The sequence below is a fragment of the Phodopus roborovskii genome, unplaced genomic scaffold (assembly GCF_943737965.1).
Source record: "Phodopus roborovskii unplaced genomic scaffold, PHOROB, whole genome shotgun sequence".
Taxonomy (NCBI): domain Eukaryota; kingdom Metazoa; phylum Chordata; class Mammalia; order Rodentia; family Cricetidae; genus Phodopus; species Phodopus roborovskii.
In genome coordinates, this window is record NW_026126407.1 from 10,379,363 (window position 1) to 10,398,703 (window position 19,341).

The 19,341-nt window shown below is 41.6% G+C and overlaps 1 pseudogene; it reads left to right on the top strand.

Moving 5' to 3' along the window:
* The first annotated feature begins 18,123 nt into the window (after window positions 1-18,123).
* Window positions 18,124-18,908, top strand: LOC127219829 (ER membrane protein complex subunit 2-like; annotated as a pseudogene).
* The last annotated feature ends 433 nt before the right edge of the window (window positions 18,909-19,341 follow it).

Below are 19,341 nucleotides of genomic sequence, written 5' to 3' on the forward strand. Positions count from 1 at the left end.
TATGCCTTGGTTTTTTCTTCTATAATGGGAAGAAAGTAAGGTGGTATCATCAGGGTCACAGGTGCTTGAACTAGATTCCACATACCCATTTGCATTAGAACTGTGCTATCTGGATTTTTATTCTTCTGTCATCTGTTTTTGAATGTTAGTCTTTTTTATTTTGTGTGTGTACATCTTTAGTGTGAAGTAGGGACCTAACTTATTTGGCATGAACATCATTATTATGGGTTAGTTGGCTGATTTTTTAAAAATATCAACAGGTATAATACAACAAGTAAATCCAATATTGGATACCATTAAATAAACAGGCTTCCTTTTATCATTATTGAGAATATAATTGACATTATATTTTTAAAAATTATTAAGTACATAAACAAATATAGTGTAGGTATCTTTAAAACATACAAACTTTCTTTAGAGATCTATTGTAAAATTACATAAAACACAAGGTACAGTACTGATGGTTTGCCAAATACTTGTTCTTACACACACACGCATGCACGCACACATGCACACGCACATGTACGCACACAAACACACACACACACACTCACAAAATGGGCATGGCAGCACACACCTGCAATCCCAATACTTGGGAGGCAGAAGCAGAGGGGTCCTGACAACTTCTCACTCAGCTAGCAAAAACACTGAGTTCTAAACTCAGTGAGAGAACCTGCCTCAAGAGTAAGATAAAGAGAAACAAAGGTAGGCACCCAAAGTCAGCCTCTGACCTTCATACACTCACAAATGAGCTCACCTCATGCATACACACATGTCCACACATGCACATCACACACACACACACACACACACACACACACACACACACACACACAATTAAAAACAAAAGCCATGACACTGAGTACTTGTCCTGAAAAATCCAGCCTCAAGGTTGTAAGTGTAGCTCTGTAGAATTCTTTACCAGCATAATGCAAGGTCTGGGGTACAATTCCTAGCACTCCAAAGATGGGAGGGGAGAATTGAAGGTACATCAGGGCAGAGAAATCTGAGAAGAGCGTGTTTGACATCTTGGAAGTCTGTCTTCAACCTTTAAGTGACTTCAACACTAGTGCCCTTGGCAGCACCAAACATTGCCTGTATGGATGGGATTACCTTGACTATTACTCAAGTTATATTATATTATAACTTGAGTTATATTATACTATAACTTGGTTACTCTCTACACCTCCAAGTGGTGTAACTGGGTACCAGTCTCAAGCAAGAGCATTCTCTGTTCTGAAGCTGTCTGTGTGGGGCCCTGCAATCTTCCCAGCAGCTTCGTTTATCACTATTGTGCATTCCTCCAGATCCTCAGTTTAATGACACCCTTTCTGAAGCAGCAGCGATGGTGCCAAACAGCACTTGCATTTCCAGGAAAGCAGCCAGACTCATTAAGTTAATAAAGGAATTTAGCAGTATGGAGATGCCTCCTTCCCATACATTCCTGCAAAATGCTCTCTCTCTCTCTCAACTCAGCAGCAGCTATTAAAGCTCTGCCTCCACCTGCAAGGCCCTCCTCCCACAGAGTCACACTGGGTCAGGCTGCAGTGCACTGCAGAGGACAGAGAACTCTCACATGAGCCTGGAAGTCATTTCTGGAGCCTGGCCAGCTGACTTCCCGTTCTTCTGTCTCCCCAGTGCAGCTCCCCAAAGACCCTCTCTCTGTAACAGAGTGAAATCCATGAGAGCCCCAAGGATCTTGGCTTTGGGTGGGTTGGTCCCCTTCTATCTATCTTACTCTTACAGCTTGATGGTGTGAGATGGCAGGAAGCATTTGCCAGGAGGAATGTCACAATAACTCCTGTTCACCTCAGCTATACCCCATATGAGCATAATTACCCACTGCAGCCAGGAAAGTCTTCCTTAATCATAATTCTGATTGAATTGACCTCTACCATACTGTACTGTCAGATCCCTACTTTAGATCCAGTCTCCCACGTTACCTTCCAGGACACCATCTTCTACCAGTTAGCCCTCCAACCTCCCCTAGACTCACCATCACCTCACAGCCACACTCAAAACAGTTTTCTGCCCCTCTCACTTCAGGCCTTTGAGGGTTCCCTCCAGACACCTATGCCACCTCTCTATTGCCTCTCTCATCCACCTTGCCATTCTTAGCTGCTCCTCCCTCAAGCATCCACAGGCCATGCTCACACATCAGAACAGTTATCACATGGATCCATAGGCAGTTACTTTGTGACCAGTCTCTACAACCAGAGTCCCCAAAGAGCTCTGCCTTCATCCCTGCCTTCCTGCATACCGGCCCATAAGCTATTGGCATAGGAAGCCCAGTGGTCCTGCTATAAACTAAGCATCACTGATATGTATGCTCAGGTCCCATCTCTCCTCAAATGTTAGTTCATCAATTTATACCTTTGTATAAATGACCTTTTTATATTTGTCAAACCAAAGCTTCCAGTATTTTCATTTCTCCACTCCCAGCAGAAGCTTGTATCTGGTCAACTGCTTCTTCAAAGTGATGTATCCACCACCTCTCTGTCCTCACTTCCCTCAATTATTCTTCCAGAGTCCAAGAAGCATCTCTTCACCACCTTGCCATCCTATGAAGGACCTAGAGCTACCATCATGTTGGCCTTGGTGTACCGACCACTAATGTGACTCATTGGAATGCTCTGAGGTGACTATCACAGTCCAAAGCAGGAATGGCCACAGGATAATTCATTCCCCTTAACAACCTCACAGAGATCGATTGCTGAGTTCAGCCAGGTCTCTCAGGAAGGGCTTTTTATTTCCTGTTGGCACCAGCTCTTGGCATAACTAATTGCTAAAGTTTGCCACACTCCAAATGTGTTTTAAACATTCCTCTTCCAAGCACCAGGGTCCAAAAGGTAATTAGCATCCTGCAAGTAGCAGACATGTGTGAAGTGTGGTCCTGCACCAAGCCCCCACCATGTTTCTAGGATTCAAGATACTTATCCATAAGGACCAAGGGACATGCAAGAATTCATTTAACCAAGGAGTCACCAAAATGACCAATGGAAACCTTCAGACTTCTCAGCAGGGAACAGCACTGGCTCACAAAGGGCTAATAACAGCTGCTTTGCAAGGACACAATGATCAATGCAGTGGGTCTCTGTGGGTATAATAAGGCAGAGGTTGATCCAGGTGTCGTGGTACTGATGTCTTGGCTGGTATAAACAAGAAGATTGGAATAACCTATACAGAATTGTTAACTGTCAATTAAAAGCCTACTGTATTTTATAAAGAAATCTATAATGCTCAACTGCTAGTCAGTGAAACCAAAACTTCCATAGCATTCAACCACAGGGAACATCATAAAGGGGATGTGCTACATCCAATTAGGAAAAACTGAAACACAAAAACAAGGATAGTGATGCAACCCCAAATTAACTGGAGCAGGAATCCAGGAACCCCCTCACTGCTGCAGGTCATGAGGTGATGAATCGTCAACACTCAGAAGCTAGGGCACAGGAAGGAGGGGCTGTCCAGAAGGACCCAGAGCAAATATGGTGGTTCAGCAGCATGCCCAGAAAATGCTCTGTTGCCCCAAAGCTGCCCTGGATTTTTCTTTCACCATCATTCCTCTCAAGAATCCTTCCAAAACCAGACAGAAACTGGTGGGAAGAATCCTGGAGCAAAATAGCAGGTGATTTACAAACAAGGGTGGTGAGCAATCTAGCAACTGACAGACAACCAGATGCCAGAAAGTCTCATTCCTTCTCTGTTCTCCTTGGTGTGTTAGAGCTTTTGCTTGTGTCCTTGTCCAGCCACTGATCTTCTGAACTAAAGGGTCTGTCTCCATAGGAAAGACTCCTATGTCCATACTGAAGGCTCAAATAATGTTACAGTTGTCTAGATATTTATTGCACACTAGAATATGTGCCAGGCACTCTGATAGGCAATGGGGGGGACCATTGAAAGAAATAAGATATAATTCTTGTTCTCGGGGATCTGTGTTATGGGGGGGCAGGGAAGGCAGATAAACAAGCACACAGCTCTCTGTGGCATGAAGTAAATAATTTATTTGAGGACAAAGACGGAATTGCCTTTGGGAAAATGAGAGATGCTTTCAGCAAGAGGTAACACCTTTTTCCCTGGATCTTAGATTGGGTGTATCAGAAGAATGGAATTCTGAGTAAAGGGAACAGTGACATCACATGCACCAAGTGAGTGTCAGAATATGATGGCTCTGAGGACACTATGAGACAAAGAGTGGAGCACATGGGAGAAGGATATAGACCAGGTCCAAAGCAAGGGCCGGTGTTAAAGGACCTTGAGTCCCACACAGCAGTATGATTGTAGAAAGTGACATCATAGGCTGGCATTTCAGAAAGATCTTTCTCAATGCCTGTGTGGTAGGAGAGCTGGACATGTTACAAGTAGAAACACGAAGAAGAGCTTGGGAAGCACATGCCTATCAAACAGATACTGGAGGGGAGAGTAAAGGAGGACACAGGGCAGCTGGCTCACAAACTGGCACCAATTTTTGTGCTATCGCACCCTGGCAATGGGTGCTTATGGTTTGTATAAAAAGAAAGAGACATACCTTTGACACCCAACACTGTGTCTGATGTCACTTAGCTTATCTACAGCAGATAAATTATTGGCACAGGCCTGGGGTCTTCCTGAGTATACCAGAGCAATGTAAGGTGAGCCATTTTCCCCAACTCATTCCTTGTCTCTACCTCCCTGGTTCACATACATGCATGCCACTGATATTTTGTCCCTTTATCTACTGGTTCCTGGGCTAATCAGCAGAAACCAACATCCCCACAGAGCCTTTTTGACAAATGGACTCCAAGCTTGCTTTAATCTTGTATTCATTCCTCTAGCTCCACCTTGTGTTCCCAACTCATACATTCTCTCCCCAGCTCCTAAGGCCTATAAGAAGCAATGAAGAACCAATGTCTTAGTTGAGGTTTCTACTGCTGTGATAAACACCATGACCAAAAGGAACTTAGGGAGGAACGTGTTTGTTTCTCTTTGCAGATCACAGTTCACTATTGAAAAAAGTCACAACAGGCAGGACCTGGAGGAGAAGCCATTGAGGAATGCTTTCACTGGCTCATCCCCTAGAGTGTCACTTCCTGCTTTCTTGTACACCCCAGGACTACCCACAATGGGTAGGGCCCTCCAACACTAATAACAATTAAGAAAATGGCTTACCCACAGGCCAGTGGAGGCATTTTTCTCAGTTGAGGTTCCATCTTCTAGTTTGTGCCAGGATGACATAAACCTAGCCAGCACAGCCACGGACATTCCTGAACAAACATCAGGAAGGAGGTAATGAAAATGGTGGTGACCTTTCATCTCTAGTCCTCAGAGGTGTTTTTGTTGTTGTTGTTTGGGTTGGGTTTTAAATAGATCCACTTTGTGACGTACACTGTCCTGGAACTCACTATGTAGCCCAAGCTGACCTCAGTCTCTCAGAACTCCTCTTGTCTTGGCCTCCTGGGTGCTAAGATTACAGGTTCTAAGGAGCATTAACTGAGCCATTCTAGGGGACTGGACTCAGAACCAGATCTGTCTTCCATGCCTGTCTCACAGTCCCATGGAACTGCAGGGATACATGTGTTGTTGGATGCTACCTTTGTGTAGGGCACTGTGGGGACCCAGGAGCGGGTGAGGAATGGCTTTTCCTATGGATTCACACTACAAAGGGCTCAACTATCTGCTAAGCTCCCTTCGCCAGCACTGTCCCCTGTTGCTTCCCACCATACATCTTCCTCAAATTAGCATTGGATGAATAGGAATTAGGAGGCAAAATGTCATGAAAATAGAGAAGGGTGGGGACATTTTTAACCCTTTTGGTTCTGTGCAAAGAGAATCATTCTTTTGGACTGACTTAGTAGGCTAGTTGGTATTCCCCAAGGGAAGAGTAGGTGTATGGGTTGATAAACACATTTTTCAAAACATCTTTGTATCAAAGCTCCGGGAAGAAGGCAAAAATGTAAAAGATAAATCGAAAAGAAACCAGGTGCTAGTAAGAACCCTGCACAGCTCTATGACAGTAAGGACCACAGACAGCTCCTGGAACAAGAGACAGTAAGGACCACAGACAGCTCCTGGAACAAGATAGGAACCCTGGACAGCTCCAGGAAGCCTCCTCTTCATTCAACAACTAGGCATCAAGCTTCTGTTGTATAAGGCTAATACAAGCATTAGGTGCTACACATCAGCCAGTTGTATGGTTCCCACACCAAATAAGACATCTGGCCAGACAGGCCAGAACTCAGTAGCCATCACTGGCATCACACACCCACACCTCCATGAGAAGGTGTCTCACCACCCAATATGCACTGGCTAGCAATAGTAAGGCCCTGTCCTTCTGATGTAGCTAAGACATAGAAACCGAGACCTCAGCCTCCAAGTCACTCCTCAACCAGTCCACAAGACAGGTTGGGCCTCTGAAACCCAAGTAAGGTCTCTGGCTCTGGGCCCCAGAGCCTTCCAGCCTGCTATTAATGCATTTACTCATGACTAGAGTACTTGTTCCTATTGAATTATCACCACCTGGTGGCCCAAACCAAAATTTGTCAAGTAAAAAGAGAGTTGGGAGCAACGAAGCTTAATGACCATTTGACACCATGGATTTGTCCTTTTCTAAGAAGGCTTAGCAGAACTTTCCCAGAGGCCTCATTAATTCTCCACACTAAGGCCCAGACATCTAGAGATTTGGCCTGCTCTGAAAGGCTCCTCTGAGGGAATTCCACACTCACCTCCCCTGACTCACTGTCCACTTAGCACCTCTTACTGGGCAGAAGTCCCACCTTGGCTCTAATCCCAGTCCCTCCTGCTGAAGTTAAAGCCCCTTTGCTTTGATGGGCATACACTGACTGAGCTGGATACACATCTCTTTGTTTTCTAGCTCAAAAGCCTCCAGATGGAGGGGATGTGGATAGACCACTGAGTGCAACGGACACAGGTGTGTCCTAATGGATTCAGGCATCCTCATTGTGATAGCAGAGCAAGCTTGAGATTCTTGTGTTACCTGCTCCCTAGCTGTCTTTAGAAGTGGATGAAGGAGTGACAGACAGGCCAACTGGAGGCAAAGATGTCGGCTGATGATTCTGGCAGCACACTACTGAGCACATGGGAGATAGCACTATGCACAAGGCCAGTCTTCAGAGGCCTGCAGAACCAGTTTTCATCTATAAGGCTGGAGTGACTTGCCCAGTTTGGGGGAAATGTTGGGAAGTTTAAGTGAGCTGGCTCTACCCAGAGTCTGGTCAGGGAACAAATCCAACTCTACAGATGTTAATCATCTGTCCCCTCCTTGCTTCCAAAGACTACTTTTTAAAAACCTCAATTCAGAGCAGACAAAGGATGTGCTACCAAGCTTGAGGACCTAAAATCAACATTGGAACCCTTATTGTGGAAGGAAAGAACCTAACTGACTCTTGCACATGCCATGACACGCAGCCCCGGGCATACAGTCAACAAGTAAATAAATGTAACAAAAACTCAGTTCAATCATTCTATGCACTCACTGCCCATCTTGCTCTAAAGAGACCCAATGAAATATTTACAAGCATACCAAGATGAAAGGTAAAAATAAAAATTGTATTCAGTTAGAACACACATCAGCATGTATGAACCAAAATGAAAATGAATAGGGAGGAGATAAGAGAAACAGTTCAAAACCTATGTGAGTGAATTGAACAATGCAAATACATTGCTAAGAGTCAAATGTTTAACTACAAAATTCCCAGAAGAAACACACACACACACACACACACACACACACACACACACACACACACAGGCACATTTATATTACATTCCTGACTTTAAACAAGAAGTTTGGAATGAGTGAGGCAAACTATGTTATCTGAACATGACAGGACTATTGTGTCTACGGACACACAGTGGCTCTGATTATTTATATAGGACCTGCACAAGACCAAGACAATTAACATTTCAGGGACATTGTGAGGGCCTCATCCCTACTGAGGGTCTGTCGAACATTAGTGGCTGCTAGGAGAGGGATTATCAGTTTTCTGTAGGGTTATGGTCCCTAGTAGGTTGACCATAATCTAGAGAATTGGCCACGCTCATTAACATATGGACAGCACTAATTAGATTCAGTGGGACATTAGGATATGAAGTTGGGAAGGAAAGATGGGACTTATCTAGGGGAAGAGAACATTGTACAAAATTCTCAAAGAACTGGGAAAACATTTTTATTTGGGAATTTCATGAACACATGCAGTGTATTTTGATCACGCAACTGTGTGTCTTCTTTTTGTTATTAAAACCCACCAAGCCAAATTTGGGCTTCCTATATTTTCTTTGATGTGTGGCCTTCCACTGTAGGATATTTTACCTAACAGAGCCCATATCCCTAGATAAAAGTGCCCTCCCCATCAGCCAGCACCTATCAATTGTCAATATCTTCTCATCCAGGAGTGGGGACTTGTGTGTCCCTCTCCCTTTTCCATGTTGGGATTTTGTCTGTCTTGTGCATTCTGTCACAACCCTTGTGAATTCATATGTACCACTCCCTTCCTGTGTCCAGAAAACTGTTTCCTTGTAGTCATCTGCCACCTCTGACTCTTAAAATCCTTCTGGCCCCTCTTCTGCAATGGTCCTTGAGCCTTAGGAGGAAGGAATGCAATATAATGTTCCAATTATATCTGAGCATCCCACAGTCTCTTATTCTCTGTAACTTGTCCAGAAGTGGATTTCTGCATTAACTGCAATACAATGCATAAAGAATCTCCTCTGATAATGGTTAAGAGATACATGAATCTATAGCTATAATGACAACTCATTAGGAGTTAGTTTAACAATATAGCATAATAAGATTAGCCAGTCCTCCCTAGCACTTATGACTAGTGTAACCACAGGTTCTTGACCCTAACAGTAGAGCCAGATATGAATTTTGTCTTGTGGAGTGGGAGTTAAATCTGACCAGAAAGTGGTTGGTTACTCCCTTGACATTTGTGCCATGATTACACCAGTAGGCCTGTCTTGTCAGGCCAATCATTATGGTTGCTCTCAGAATTTACAGCTGTTTAAGACAGATGATTTCTTTCTTCTTCTGATAGCATACATAGCACTATGAAAGCTAGCCATTAGGGACGAAGCCTTCATGTTAGTACCAGCCTGATTTCTCCGTGTTCTATGACTCAGGAGTATAGTGTCTTTAACAATAGAATCTTACTATCAAGGTTTGTAATGTATCATTCACAATATCTTAATAAAGCTTGGTGGAAGCATCTATAGGAATTCACTAGCCAACAACTCCAAAAGTTGTTGGCACTTGAGTTTTTATATTTTAGCTTGTTCAATCAGATGTTTTCAAATTAATGAACTTCACCTAGATTGTTGGCCTGCTCTTGAGAACTTTCATATGTTGTCATGGAGAACAGGCACATGTTTATCAGGGTTGCTTTAAAATGTTTAGGTCACCCCACCATCACCACCAAGTCTTATGTAAATGCTACAAAACTTTTTGTTTTTTTCATTTTTTGACATTACAATATAATCACATCATTTCTCTCTTCCCTTTCCTCCCTCCAAGTCTTCCCATGTACTCCCTTGCTAACTTTCAAATTCTTATAGGGGAAGACAGTTTCTCCCACTGCCAGCATTCCTGAATTGCCTGTGGTTCTTTGTGTAGGGTTGAAGCCTCATGAGCTTTCTCCCTCATCTGTGTTAGCATGTCTTTGGTGTGCATGTAACCTCAACTGTTTAACATTTGACAAAGATAGCAAAACCTAATCTGGAGAAGAAAAAAACATCTCAACAAATGGTGCCAGGGAGATTGGTTGTCCACAGGCAGAAGAATGAAATTATAATCATATCTATCACTTTGCACAAAACAAATTCCAAATGGATCTAAGTCCTAAATGTGAAAACCTGAAGCACAGAAACTGCTAGAAGAAAACAAAGAAGTACACTTCAGGACATAGGTATAGAAAAAGACTTCCTGAGTAAGACCCCATTTGCCCAAGAATTAGGGCCAGCAAATGACAAGAGAGACTTCTTAAGATAAAAAAGCTTCTGTACAGCTAAAAACAAAAACAAAACCAATCAACCAACAAAACAAAACCTATCACCTGAGTAAAGGGGAAGCCCATGGAACAAGAGAGAACCTTTGCTAACTATACATATGACAGGGAATTAATATCCAGAATATATATAAGGCTCAAAAAATCAAAATATGAGGTCTGAGGTCTGGACAGGGAGTTTTCAAAAAAAAAAAAAAAAGTGACTAGGAAATATCACAGTGTCAGATTGTGAAAGCTCAGTACATAGAAAGTACTCGAGTGCCATCTAGCGGCAACGTTGCATATCTGCATAGAAGGATGAAATTTTAGGGCTCTGAAAACATCTCAGTTCTGATGCTGTGTGCGCTGTCTCAGCCACCGGGAACATGACAACCTAGATCATACCTTCTAAGAGCTTGCATGATTTTTAAATACAGAAGAAACATAAAGTAAAAAAGTCATCCAGAAAAAATTTAAGTAAGGTAAAGTTCTAGAGGTGCTGCTTTGTAAGAGGGCTGGTGAGCAAGACTCTGATTACCTGAGCAGCCATTCCCAGAGAATGGCAGAGCCAGTGCAAGGGCTCTGAAGAGTGTGTTCTTGGTGTGGTCAAGGATTGCATGACCAAGAGGATCGAGGCACGTGAAGAAAATGAGGTAGGATGTAATGGTGGAATGGGGGCAGGGTATCGTGTCACATGCCTGTGAGCCTCTGGGAGGGATTTCATTGAGATGGGAAAGAATAAGAGAGTTTGGACCTGAACTTGTCCTGATCATAAGATTAATCAAAGACAGAGCATCAACAGCAGGGAGGGGTAGGGAGCTGGAGAAGAAATACAGAAAGCTGTCTGGTCCAGCGATCTCTTTGGGCACAGTGAGAAGGGTCATGTTCCAACTCTTTTTGAAAAAACAGTAGGGGCATGCAGGGAAATGGTTCAGCAGGTGAGAGCATTTGCAACACATGCCAAATGACCCGAATCCAATCCCCAGAACTCACATTAAATGCTGGATAATGTAGTATGCATTTGCAATCCCAGCACTACTATGGGGAAATGGGAAACGGAGAACTCAGCAAGGTGGAAGGTGAGAAGCAGCTCCTGCAGTCATCCTCTGACCTCCACGGGCACACTGTGGTACCCGTATATATCCACTCACTCACTCCATCAGCAACTTAGTTAAAATGAAATGTAGTGAGCAGTGTGAAGAGCTCGATCAATGAAATGCTTGCCAGACAAGTTCCATCCCTATCACCTGAAGCACCAGGGAGCTAGAGACAGGAGACTCCCAGAGCTCACTGACCAGCCAGCTTAATCTAATCATTAAGCCCCAAGCCCCAGAGAGAGGCACTATCTCCAAAGCAAGATGGGCATCACCTGAGTGAGAGCCTCTCAGGTTGTCCTCTAACTTCTATGCACATTCACGCACCCATAGGCACACATATACACACTAACTTCCACCTGAATGAATAAATAAATAATGCCATCTATGGGGATTGCAAGATTGGATTGAGATTTAATAAAAGGCCATGATAATAATAATATTTTAAAAAGAACCAGTGTTTGGGACCTGAAGAATCATTTGCTGAGATGAAGAGTCAGTGGGCTGAGCAGGCTAGCGGTGAAAGTTGTGGTGGCAACAACTTAAAACATCTGGTTCCCATCGTGTCTACACAGGAGGAAGTGGAGAGATGAGTGCTAGTGTTCAGTTCATCTCACTTTCTCCTTTTGATTTGGTCCAGTCCCATCCCATGGAATGCTGCTACCCACAGTTGCATTGGGTCTTCCCCTCTCAGTTAACCTAACCTACATCACCCTCACAGGCGTGCCCAGAGTCCTGTCTCCTGGCTGATTCTAGATCCTGTCAAGTTGACAATTCCAAACAGTGCACCATCTCACAGGACCCCTGATGGGAGATGCCATTACATATATATGTTACTCAGACTGGTTAATAATAAAGCACTGTTGGCCAATAGGAAAGGAAGATAGGAGGGACTAGGAGACAAGGAGGAAAGAGGAAGTAGGAAGGAGGAGTCAGGATGGAGAGCCTGGAGAGAATAGAACCGCCATTCCTCTGCTCTCGGTAAGACCATGTGGAAATACATGGAAATGGGTTAATAATTAACACAGAGCTAGCCGATAAGAAACAAGTATCTGGGCCAACAGCATAATATCAAATACAGAGTCTCTGTGCATTATTTGGGGCTGGCACGGTGGCGGGACAAGACCAGCAGTGACAGGCGGAAAAACCCATACTCTTTACAGACCCCTGTAAGTGTTCACACTGTCTGGAATAAGATGGATGTCTAGTAGCTAATCGTTTCTTTCCTCCCCCTTCCCACAGAGGACCACCTCCTTGCTCTTTAACCAAGCTCTTCTAATTCCTGCCCCCATGAGTGTAGTTTTCCAGACCAAGATTCACTCAACCCCTGCCCCCAACATGGGGCCAATATCTGTGGCCTGGGAGCACCTACTATGTATCAATCAAGAACTGAGCAATCAAGAAGCTCCTGGGACCGGGTGGCCTCTTGCTCACACTTTTGAAATTCATTGCATAGAGGAACTCAGACCCTCGGGGGTCAGATGAACAGGTTGTGCACAGAGGACCTGGAAAGCCTTGATCATCATTTTAGAAATCCTCCCCATGAAATCTGCGTGATACAAAACACAGCTGCCAGGAGGCCCCGCCCACTGCACTGAAGCATGGCAGGGGGACAGGAGCCAGGGATTCCATTGCTACAGGGCACCTCACCTCCACTTTCCCAAGAGTCCTAAGGCTGGTCTCACATTTGTGGAATAACCCACTCCCCATGAATCCTGTGGCCAGGGTTTCACTTGCACGTTCTACTTAAATTTCACAAGTACTCCCTGAGGGAGAGGCTGCTATTGTTCCACCTCGCAGATGAGAAACCGAAGGCTCACAGTTCAGCCTTCATCTTCTCTAGTGCCACGTTCCACAGTGTTAGTCCCTGGCCAATGGAGGTACATTGTACAAAGTAACAAATGTGCATAACAAAGAAAGAGTTTTGAAAGCTGGAAGTTTTTTTTAAGGTACAAGTAAAGGGGAACCCATCAGAAACAGCTGATTTCTTAATGGAAATTAAAAGGCCAGAAAATCCTGGAGCAGTGAACTTCAGACTCTAAAAGGCCATGGACACCAACCTTAGACTGTTCCACCCAGCAAAACTGTCTGCCATAGTTGAAGGAGATGAAGGGGATGTCTTCTGTACATATGTTTCTCTTATTGGCAGGTGGATGAAATACTGTCAGCCAATAGGGCAGCAAAGTAGATGGGACTAGGATATAAGGAGGATTCTGGGAAACGTAGGCAGAGTCAGTCACCATGAAGGCTACCAGAGGAGTTGTAAGTCACAGCCTCATGAAAATACATAGATTAGTAGAAATGGGTTAGTAATTAGGACAGAGCTAGCCAGTAAGAAGCCCTAGCCAGTTCCCAAGAGTATTATAATTAATATAGTCTCTGTGTGTTATTTGGGGCTGACACAGCTCTGGGATCAGGCTGGCTGGGAAGGAATGCCCATAACAAAAAGAGATTTTTTTTTTCACGAACACAAACAGGTTAAAAGAACTCATGTCCACCAAGCCAGTCCTATAGAGAATACCAGAAGTAGTACTTCTGAGAGAAGAAAGGAATAAGCATAGCTAAGAGAAAGAAACAAATAACTACAGATACTGAAACACAAAGCATGAGTAGCAATGCAAACAACCATAAAACAATAAGATGGCTATAGTTCCCTCTCGACATGTAAAATAATAAATAAATAAATAGAAATCCACAGCAACACAGATTACAGAATGCCTGAAAATAAATGGAAATTAAATAATGAAAAAATGGCTATAGTTAATAAGTTTAAGTATTAATGCCATCAATTTTCCAATCGTAACAGATTAGCTGAATGATAAAAAACAAAATCCATCTTTCTGTAGTTGACAAGAAAATCGTCTTAGCATTCAAGATAGGTGTGATGTTTAAAATGAAAGGATGGAAATAAGCAAATGCACCCAAGAGGCAAGCAGGTATTGCTGTCCTTATCCAACAAAATAGACTTCAAACTAAAACCAGCCAGAAGACAGAAAGATGCTGTATTATAATCAAGAGAACAATTAAACAAGAAGATATTACAATCCTAAACATATATGAACCAAACTCTGGTGCACCCAATTTCATAAAGAATGTACCACTGGAATTAAAGATGCAGATTAACTTCAACTTAGGTTTCAATAACAGGTGATTTAAATATTTCTATTCTTTCTCCAATAGGTAATATGCACAAAAAAATGGAGAAACAGCAGAATTAAATGACATAATACACCAAATGGACCTGAGATCACTATCTTCAGAATATTCCAAACACCAAACTCAGTAGATACTTAATAGCCATGGAAACTATCTGTGGTGGTTTGAATGAGACTACCACCCATAATTCATATAGTTGAGTACTTTGTCCCCAGTTGGTGGAACTGTTTGGGAAGGATTGGGAGGAGTAGCCTTACTGGAAAGTGGTGTGTCTCTGGTAGTGGGCTTTCAAATTTCAAAATCCCACTCTGACCCAGTTAACTCTTTGCCTCATGCTTGTAAATCAGATGTAAGCTCTCAGCATGATGCGTGCCTGCCCACTGCCACACTTCCAGCCATGAGTTTATGGACTCTAGCACTCTGGAACCATGAGCCCACAAGTTATATGTCTTCTTTTAATAAGTTACCTTGGTCATGGTATTTTGTCACAGTGATAGAAGTGTAGTGAGATAGTCCTTCTGTGGCACTGACCACGCCCATTGGGGGTGGAGCCATGGGCGGAGTGACCTGTGGAAGGAGATCGGAGGGAGAGCCAGGAAAAGCTCTTGCTTGCGTGGGTTGAATTTCCTGGTGTTCATCTGTCTAGGTTGTAAGTTATTTCTCCCTGAATAAACATCTATTCGGCCTATTTGTTTATCCTGATCCTTATTTAACCGCCATATAGAAGAGTAACTGAAATTATTTTATAAAGTACAAAATGAAGAAAAAATTAAATTGCTTTTATGAAACCAGTATTGCCCCTCTACCAAAACCAAATATAAATCCAAGAAAATAAAAGATTTCTTTAATCTTTCTAATGAATGTAAAAACTGAAGTTCTCCATAAAATACTTATAAATGTGAATTCAAGAACACATCAAAAAGTTCATCAACCATGATCAAATCAGCTTCATCCCAGAGGTATAGTATAGTAATGGTTCAATATAAGTAAAAAAAAAATCAATAGATGTAATTCACCACATACTTTCTAGATACAGAAGAGGTCTCTAAGAAAATCTAACATCCCCAATGATGAAAGTCCTAGAGGATCTAGTGATACTAGAGCTATATCTCAACATAAAATAAAAGACTCATGGCCAGTCTCATACTAAATAGAGGAAAACTGACAGCACTTCCTCCAAAACCATGAATAAAGCAAGGATGTTCATTTCCCCCATTCCTGTTCAGTACAATGCTTGAAGTCTTAGCTGGGCCAATAAGACAAGGACTTGAAGGGGTTACAAATAACAAAAGCAGTCAAAATGTTCTTATTTGCAGATGATATGATTCTGTACATAAAAGGCCTACAGACTCTACCAGAAAACTCTGACAGCAGGCAAACACATTCACCCAAGTGGCAGGATAGAAAATTAGCAAACAAAATCAATAGCCTTGCTATACACCAACAACAGATTCATTGAGCAAGAAATCAGGGAAACAATCTCATCCACAGGAGCCTTAAAATTAAAATAGGATAAATAATAACTGTAATAAAGGGAATGAAAGACTTGTACAATGAAACCTTAAAGACACCAGAGAATTAAATTAAAAAAGATTGAAAAACTTTACATAATCCTGAACAGTAAAAGAACTTCTGAGGATTTCACTTCTTGATCTGTTCCATAAAATAGAAAGGAAAAGAATAGTACCAAATTCATTCTGCAAAGCCAGCCTTACCCTAATGTCAAAACACAATGAGAATCTGACAACAAAATTCCACAATGAATCGGTTACCACAATGAACATAACACACAAATATTATCAATAAAATACTTACAAAGCAAGTTTGAAGACACATTAAGGTACCACAACCAAACTATTTTCATTCTAGGAATGCACAGATTGCTGACTTTTGCAAATCAATAAATCTAATACAGCCCAGAGACTTAAGAACAAAAAACATATGATAATCTCAATAAACAAATAAAAGGCATTTTACAGAGTTCAGTGTGGCATCATGAGGAAAGGTCTAAACAACCAGGAATATAAGGAACATCCCTCAACATAATGGAAGTTATCCTCTAGAGTAGTGGTTTTCAACCCTCCTAATGCTGCAATCCTTTAATACAGCTCCTCATGTTATGGTTCCCCTAATGAGATATTCACTTTGTCCAGCACCTGTAGCACTGACCACTCCATTGGGGGTGGGGACAGGGACAGACTTTACCTGGGGAAACTAGGTCTGGGGAAGGAGCCCCGGAGCACTCCCTTGCTTGCAGCATGGGGACAGAAGAGCATCTGGAGGCATCCCTGGGACCAGGAACCTGCTGGTGTTCATCTGTCTCTGTTGTAAGTTATTTATCCCTGAATAAACATTTATTCAGCCTATCTGTTTTCCTTGACCCTTATTAAACCACAATACAGTATGGCATCATGAGGAAATGTCTAAATAACCAGGAATATAAGGAACATCCCTCAACATAATGGAAGTTATACTCTAGAGTAGTAGTTTTCAACCCTCTTAACGCTGCAGCCCTTTAACACAGCTCCTCATGTTATGGTTCCCCTAACAATAAAATTATTTTTGCTACTTCATAACTGTAATTTTACTACTGCTATGCTTAATTGTAATTTGCCTACTGTTACACATCATAATGTAAACATCTGGTATGCAGGATATCTTATATGTGCCCTGAAAGGGGTCGCTCCCCACATGTTGAGAACCATTGATCTAGATGCTAAGCATATAGCCACCATTATACTAACTGATAAAATCTGAAAACATTTCTTCTAAAATCGAGAAGGAGACAAGAGTGTTCATACTCTCTACTCTTGTTCAGTATGGTATTCACAGACTGAGCTAGAACAGGAAGGCAAGAAAAAGAAATAAAGGGGATACATGCAAAGAAACAAACAAGTCAAATTATTTCTGTTTGTGGGTAACACAGTCTCTTACTTCAATGTCTCTAAATCCTTCACCAGAAAACTTTCAAGTCTGATAAACACTTCCAGCAAAGTCAAAAGATGCAAAATCAATATACAAAATCCCACAGGCTTTTCATCAGACAGACAGACAGACAGATCGATCTAACCAAAGAAGTAAAATAATTCTACAATGAAAACTTAAAATGCTGAAGAAAAAATTAGAAGAAAGTAATAGAAGATGGAATTGCCTCTCAAGGTCATGGGTTAGAGAAATTAATCTTGTGGGGGGAAATGACCATATTACCAAATCTAATCTACAGAGTCATGTAATTCTTCATCAAAATCCCAGTGAAATTCTTCACAGAAAGAGTTACTTTAGATCATATGAAAATATAAATACTTTGATATAGCCAGAATAACCCTAACCAGAGAGAACAGTGTTAGAGGCATCACCATCTATGAGATTAAACTATACTACAAGGCTATGGTAACAAAAACAGCATAACATTGATACAAACACACAAAACAAAGACACAGAATGGAAGATCAAAACACAGTCCAACCGGCCTAAAATTTAATACAGGTATCAGAAGCATATGTTGGGGAAAAAGAAGACTTTCAACAAATAACACATGGGAAACTGATGTCCACTCATAAAACAATCATTCATATCTTTCACCTTTTTCAAAAATCTACTCTAAAGCCTTGAAATTCTAAAAATATTAGAGGAAAATAGACAAAACACATCAAGATGAAAGCATAGTTAAGGGCTTTCTTAATAAGCCCCAATAACTGACAAATGAGATTATGCAAAATTGAAAAGCTCTTGCATAGCCAAGAAAACAGTTAACTTAATGAAGTGACAGCCTATATAATGGTAAAGAAAAATAAATCTTTGCCAACTGTTAAGTCCAAAAAGAAGTTAAAAATCTATAGGTTCTAGAAAGATGGTGAAGGTCAAGGTCACATAGTATTACAGTGTGATTTTGGAAAGAAATGTGAGATAAAATGAGAATATGGAGAAAAGAAAATTCATGAAATAGTGAACAAATTTTGTAGTTGGAGAATAATTTAGCACTTCTAAACTTGGGGTAATATGTAGATCATATATGTATGAGCAGGTAATGGGGCCAGCCCTGGACTGTGGTTGGGATGGTTTAGTTTTGTTTCATCTTTTGGGGGGCAGTCACAGACTCAAATAACTACCAGGCATGATACCAGAAGCTATGGAAAGATATGATGATGCTATACAACAGTGTGCTCACATTTAGCAAGAATATCCAATTAACAATGCCACCAGAAAGCATGAGATTGCCATTCGGAAAGCCTAAGAGAAAAACATGGCAGCCATTTGAGGGCTAAATGAATATCTGAAACAATTTGTTGAAGAAGAACTTGCATAAATTTGCCTCAATGAACATGACTGTGCAAGAGCAGCCTTTTGTTTAGACCAGCTAACAGTGACTACTCCACACAACCATTTAAACTGTCAGGAGTGTGAAAAGTCAAATATAGGCAGGGTGCACTCAAAAATCTCAAGCATTCAAGAAACCAAACAACAGAAATATGAGAGCTCTGTTTGGGTTGACATGTCTGCAGGCCATCTTGGTTCCAATCCAAAGAAAGTAGAAAAACAAAAAAGGACAACATGAAGTATGCTACTGGGGGGATTAGTCAAATAAACAAGAGTTTGTCTGTTTCCAGGTAAAAAGGAAACCAAATATTCTGTTAAAGAGATTGAAAACATGCTGCAAACATTGCAGATCACTCAGTGTTAAGGTTTCAAACTCTCACTGACATTAGAGTTTAAAGAAAAGAAATTTCATAATTGTACAATTGAACTTATTTCTCTTTGACTTTTTATTAAATGCACAGTGCTATTTATATTCCAATTCTTTGTGAGGAAGTCAGTTATAAAGAATGTGTTTATATAAACCTGAAATTGCCTTTGTCTACTATCAAGAAGATGGAAGGAAGGAATCCATGGAGGAAAGATTTAAGATCTATTGACTAAATATTAGTTCATCATATCACACACGTGTGCGTGAACACACACAAACTAAACTTTTTTAGATTTTGTTTATTAAAAATAAATTCTTCTTTTATACATCTTAACCAGTTTCCCCTCCCTCCACTCCTGTTTCCCACTCCTCCCTTCTCCCCCAGATCCTGTACCTCTATGTTTCCTCTTCATAAAATAGCAAACCTCCA